The sequence below is a fragment of the Mustelus asterias genome, chromosome 10, assembly GCF_964213995.1.
Source record: "Mustelus asterias chromosome 10, sMusAst1.hap1.1, whole genome shotgun sequence".
Lineage (NCBI taxonomy): Eukaryota > Metazoa > Chordata > Chondrichthyes > Carcharhiniformes > Triakidae > Mustelus > Mustelus asterias.
Genome location: NC_135810.1, coordinates 75,559,471 through 75,565,785, shown reverse-complemented (window position 1 = coordinate 75,565,785; position 6,315 = coordinate 75,559,471).

Here is a 6,315-nt window from a genome sequence, read left to right as displayed (position 1 = left end):
CCCCATCCGGGTAACTCACAGTCTCCCCCAGTGCTGAGCCTCTTGTTTTCAAGCCCTCCAACCTTCTGGCCAGCCTCCACTGAGGAAGGGCATTCCCTCAACTTCGATATGGTCAAGAACCCAGGAAGGAGGACTCGGGAAGTGCTGCCTGCATACCAGCCTTCACAACCACTTCATAGCAAGGGGAGCAGCGAACATCCCTCAGAGGTAAAGGTGCCAGGTCCATGCTTATGTAGACCTTTTGTAAATGCCGCCAATGTGATCCATGCCATGCCTGCTGAGCATCCAGTGAGGGGAGTCCCAGATAGAATGCTGGCTAATGTCATGCTTATGTATTAAAATGAGCTTTGTGCGATCCCGTGGTTGTGCCAGTCTGTGATCATTTCCTGTACAATGAATGGTCAGGCCCTAGGAAGTACAGAGCTGCCTGGTAATTCAGCACTGCTAAAGCGGATGCACTCGTCAGTACAGCTTTCAAGCTTTCAAAGATGCTTTGACATTGCTTTATCCATTCAGATTCCTTGCCTTTCTTCAATAAATTGGTCAGCAGAGCCCCAGGAGAGTGCTGAAATTCAGAACAAACTGCTGATGGAATCCATTCATGCCTATAAACTGCAAAATATCTTGTTTCGTCTTAGGCACCAAAATAGCCCTTATTTTTGTTTTGAGGGCAGCACGGTGGCACAGTGGTTAGCACTGCTGCCTCATAGCAGCAGGGACCTGGGTTCAATTCCGGCCTTGGGTCACTGTCTGTGTGGAGTTTGCACATTCTCCCCGTGTCTGCGTGGGTGTCCTCCGGGTGCTCCGGTTTCCTCCCACTGCCCAAAGATGTGTGGGTTAGGTTGATTGGCCATGCTAAATTGGCCCTAGTGTTAGGGGGATTAGCAGGGTAAATATGTGGGATTATGGAAATAGGGGCTGGGTGGGAGTGTGGTGGTGCAGACTCGATGGGCCGAATGGCCTCCTTCCGCATTGTAGAATTCTACTATTCAAGGTGCTACTTAGCCTTGACCACAGTATAGCCCAACTAAGTTAGCTTTGATTTGGCATAATCCTTCACCGACCTTGTTGGTTAATCTTTGAAAAGATGCTGATGCATTTACATTCTGAAAGGCATGACTTTGCATTGATGAAGTCCATCCAAAGTTAGAAAAGCTGATATTTCTTTGGCTGTATCAGTTAATGGAATTTAGTTTAAGTGACTGGAAGCCTACTATGTCCAGTGGTGCTCTGCAGGGATCAGTGCTGGGTCCCTTGTTGTTTGTAGTGCACATTAATGATCTGGAATGAATGTAAGAGGCATGATAAGTAAGTAGTGAGGAACAAAGCCTTAGATTAGTGGACAGTGTAGAAGGGCTAGTTAAATAGGCAGAACAGTGGCAAATGGAATTTAATCCTGAATAATGTGAGGTAATGCGTTCTGGAAGGACTAACAAGGCAAGGAGATATACAATGAATGTTCAGACCCTGGGAAGTACAGAGGATCAGAGGGACTTTGGTGTGCATATCCATAGATTTCTGAAGACACCAGGACAGGTAGATAATGTGGTTAAGAAGGCATGTGGGATATTGGCCTTTATTAACCAAGGCATTGAAAGATGAGCATGGAGGTTATGATGAAACCATATAAAATGTTGGTTAGGCCACAGTTGGAGTACTGTGTGCAGTTCTGGTCACCACACTATAGGAGGTAATTGCAAGAGAGAAGGTGCAGAGGAGATTCACCAGGATGTTGCCTGGACTGGAGGGTTTCAGCTATCAAGAGCGACTGGATAAACTGGGGTTGTTTTCCTTGAAGCAGAGAAGGCTGAAGGGGGACCTGATTGAGTTGTATAAAATTATGAAGGGCATAGGTAGGGTGGATAGGGCAGAACTTTTCCCCTTAGCAGAAGGCTTAATAACCAGGGGACATAGATTTGTGTTAAGGGTCAGGAGATGTAAGGGAAAACCTTTTCACCCAGAGGATGGTGAGAATCTAGAACTCATTGCCTGAAAGGATGGTAGAGGCAGAAACCCTCAGAACATTTAAGAAGTATTTAGGTGAGCATTTGAAATACCATAGCATACAAGGCAGCCAAGAGCTGGAAAATGTGATTAGAATAGTTAGATGCTTGATGGCCAGCATGGACACAAAGGGCCTATGGGTCTCTTTCTGTGCTGTAACTCTTATAGGCCGGATGCTCCAACCTCACTCGCAGCCAGGATTCTCTCGTCCCGCTGCAGTGAACAGAGATTTGGCTGAGCACCAAATTCTCCATCCTCACTGAGAGCAGCGACAGGGTGTGAACAACCAGAGAATTCAGGCCTATGACTCCAACTTGTCAAAATATCCCTTCAATAAATCAATTTTTATAACAACTCTGCTGTCCAATCTCTTCAATCCAGTCTTCTGACTAGGGAATTGAATTTGAATCCACCTTTGTTACTGCACTAACTTTTCAGTAATCTATACATGATCGCTATAACCCATCTGGTTTCAGTACCTTTACAATAAGTCAGGTCCAGCTACATATAAACATAGACATAGAAGCAAAGAAGTATAGAAGATAAGAGCAGGAGAAGGCCATTTGGCCCTTCGAGCAGGTTCTGCCATTCATTATGATCATGGCTGATCATCCAACTCAATAGCCTAATCCTGCTTTCTCCAACCATAACCTTTGATCCCATTTGCCCCAAGTGCTATATCTAGCTGCCTCTTGAATACATTCAATGTTTTGGCAAAATACATTCAATGTTGTGGCAATGTTTTACAGCTACTGTAACTCCATTCAATAATACCAATTTCCATCACAAACTTCATCTCTTCCCTCACTTGGGCTAACCTCTCGGAATTTATCCTGTAAGGATGTTGCTTTATAGGTAACATGCCCTACATTAACATCATGTATGGCCAAAGATGTTTTTCCTGGCCTAGTCACTCAAATTGGTTCATGAGTTTATAAAAGCTTTTGTAAGTCACCTTGACAGTTTTCTGGAAGATAGCTTATTTTTACATATAAATTTTTAAGCACCTCCATCTATTTATTCTGATTTATGGAAGGTCAACTTTAGAATTTTTGACTTCTGATTCATTCTCAATGTTCTGCTATTTTTATTTAACTTCCTACTTCTTTTCGCACTGCAAATACGCTCCTATCCTATCTTCTCTGTCATAATATTAACATGACTCACCTTGTTGACATTTCCTTCTGTCTGGTGTACTCATTATTGTTACGAAGTGGAGGTAGATTGGGAATTTTGGGAAACCCCCCCTCTCTGAGAACTAACACATACTCACTCAAAGAGGAGTACCTCACCTCATAATCTGTTAAATTGAGTGGGAAGTGGTACGATCTGCGCTTCAGCAACTTTCAGTGGTTAAATCAAAATAACTCCTTGACCACTCTCTAAAGTCAACAAGTAACAATTTATTTATCTAACAATGAACAAGTTAACTGAACAATTAACAAACCGAATAAAACATGATTCTAATGGAATGCTGTTTAGATAAATACAATTCCCACTTACTAACAGAAAAATAGAATTTTAGTCACTCTCTGAATTATAACCAGGTTTGGCAACTTCTGGAATATTCTGGGCTTTCTCTGTTGATTCTCCTGTCTGGAATTTCTGTCTTCTTTGGTACCTTCGCCATCTAGATGGGGCTTTCTCTAAGACATGAATGAGGCTGTTACTCTCACAGATGGCAGTTGCTCTCTCCGCTTATTGGTCAACTGCCTTCTTCTTTTATACCTGTGATGACATATCAACATCCCCTACAATATAATTGGTCTCAGGTTGTCAAAACCATTAAATTTGAATCTAATAGGTTGCTGGCATCCAAGTATCTGATTTAAATTGATTGACTGAATTCAAAAAAATTCAAAAGCCTGTTTGTTGTCTTGGCAACACTGCTGCCTGGCCCTCTAATACAAACGTTTCACTTTGGGCACTCTATCTGTACTTGCATTTTTTAAAACTTCCTAAGCACAGCAAAAAACACTACTTTTTAAAGGGACCATGCAATACTTTCACTTCTTAGCATTTTTACAATTGTTTATAATTTTACAAACACCAAATTCTAACTTTCGACTCAACTTTGTTTTTTAGTTAAATAAAAATCCTCACTGGAACCAGAATCATCCATGAAACTACCATCTCTCTGTTCTTCCTTTATTCGAAGCTTCTCTCTAGCCAATTTCTTTCCCTCTTTGATACCTGAGCTCAAATTTTTGTATCCACATTTTGTTTTTATGTTTCTAGTTTTTTTTTTACTTCCATTTCTTTTTTTTTCTAACCTTTTTCTCTAGAACTCAATTTCAAGCTTCTGTTCAGACCAGAGGACATAGGAGCAGAAGTAGGCCATTCAGCCCATCAAGTCTGCTCTGCCACAAAAACAGAAAATGTTGGAAAATCTCAGCAAGTCTGTGGAGAGGGAATAGAGAATAGTTTTGAGTCTGGATGACCCTTTGTCAGAGCAGTCTGCTCTGCCATTCAATGAGATCATGACTGATCTGAAATGATAATCTGCAACTCCACTTTCCCGCCATAACCTTTGATCATAAGAATCATTATAGAGCTGATTGTATTTTTGTTGTCTATCTATCGCAAGCTGCTTCATTTGTAACTGGATTCTAGGTAACTCGAGGTTTAATACACTAGTTTTAGGTTTGTCTTCTTTTAATTTTAAATTTTGTCGGGAGGTAAGAATTCACACTCTATGGGTGGGATTTTCTGGCCTTTCCTGCTGGAAGATGACTCCCCCCAATTCTTCCCCCAGTGGATTACCCGGCGGCGGGATGGGCAGCCAAGCAAAATACCAAAACACCGTAGACAGCAGTGGCAGCAGAAGATTCCACCAGTGGCCAATGGTGAGCCACCTCCATCACTGTAAAACACACCGGGGAGAGGCTGGGGGGCTGGAAAATCTCTGTATTTTTTTTAAATATATGGGTTGTGGTGAACCATAGATGGTTACCACTATGAGTACTGAACCATAGATGGTCAGCCCTATGGGTACTTGTAGATATGTTACTGTTGTCACTGTTGGGGTTAGGGTTGGGCTGTTCTACCTGTTGATATTGTTCTGTGGTACACTCCAGTTGGCTCCGCCTACCTGGAGGAGTATAAAGGTCACTGCACTGCCTGGTGACCCTTTAGTCTGGGTTTGTATTGTATATAGTATGCTCCATTCTTGTTAGTAATAACAGCCTTTATTTCCCGGGTGCGATCTAGCCTCCCGAGTGATTTAATCGCGCATCAATTTTATTACTAACAAATTTTGGTTAAAAAAAAACCATGGAGCAAATGTTGAAACCCGATCGGCTTACCTTAGATCCACGTGCAGCGGGAGCGTCGAACACTTTCGACCATTGGTTAAAGTGTTTTCAAGACTAAATCGATGCCTCAACAGCCATTCAAAACAACGCCGATAGACTGCGGGTCCTCCACGCAAGGGTAAGCGACACTGTATACTCATCAATCCGCGATGCCCAAGACTACAAAGGGGCCATCGAACTACTTAAGAAACTGTACAACAAACCGCCAAACGAGATCCATGCTCGACACCTTCTAGCCACTCGACGGCGGCAGCCCGGTGAAACGACAGGACAGTACCTGCGCGAACTTCAGCAGCTAGCCAGAGCATGCAACTGCAAGCCAGTGTCGGCGGCCCAGTATACTAACGACTTGATCCGAGATGCGTTCGTGGCGGGAATCGGCTCATCGTATATTCGCCTGCAGCTGCTAGAGCAAGGTAACCTAGACCTAGCTAAGACAGTGGAATTGGCTGACACGATGGAAACGGCCTCCAGAAGTCTAGAAACTTACCCCACCGACCACGTGGGAACATCGTGGCAAGTACAGCCACCGACTCAACTCTACCCAGCGGCTCCGAAAAACTGCGCGATTGTGCTTTCAACCTCGGACCTGACGATGGCGGCAGCTCCAGGAGGCCCGCGGTGCTATTTCTGTGGATTGGCGAAACACCCTCGGCAGCGATGTCCAGCCAGAACGGTATTTTGCTCTGCGTGTGGGAAGAAAGGGCATTATGCCAAAGTCTGCAGGGCTAAACCAACCTCCAAGCATAGCAGCGCGGCGTGTGATTCTCCAGAGCCTGTCTCCTTGTCTCCAGCTTCTTCGAGGTCTTCCACCACGTGCGATTCCAGAGCGCCGCCATTCCTGACGACGAAGACGCAAGACACGTGCGACCTGCAGGGGCCGCCACTTTTAGCGCCACCAACCATGTGCAATCCATGGGCGCAGCCATTTTGGTCGGCACCGACCGCAGACGACCAGCAGGGGTCATCATCATCAACCATCTCAGCTGCCTGCAGT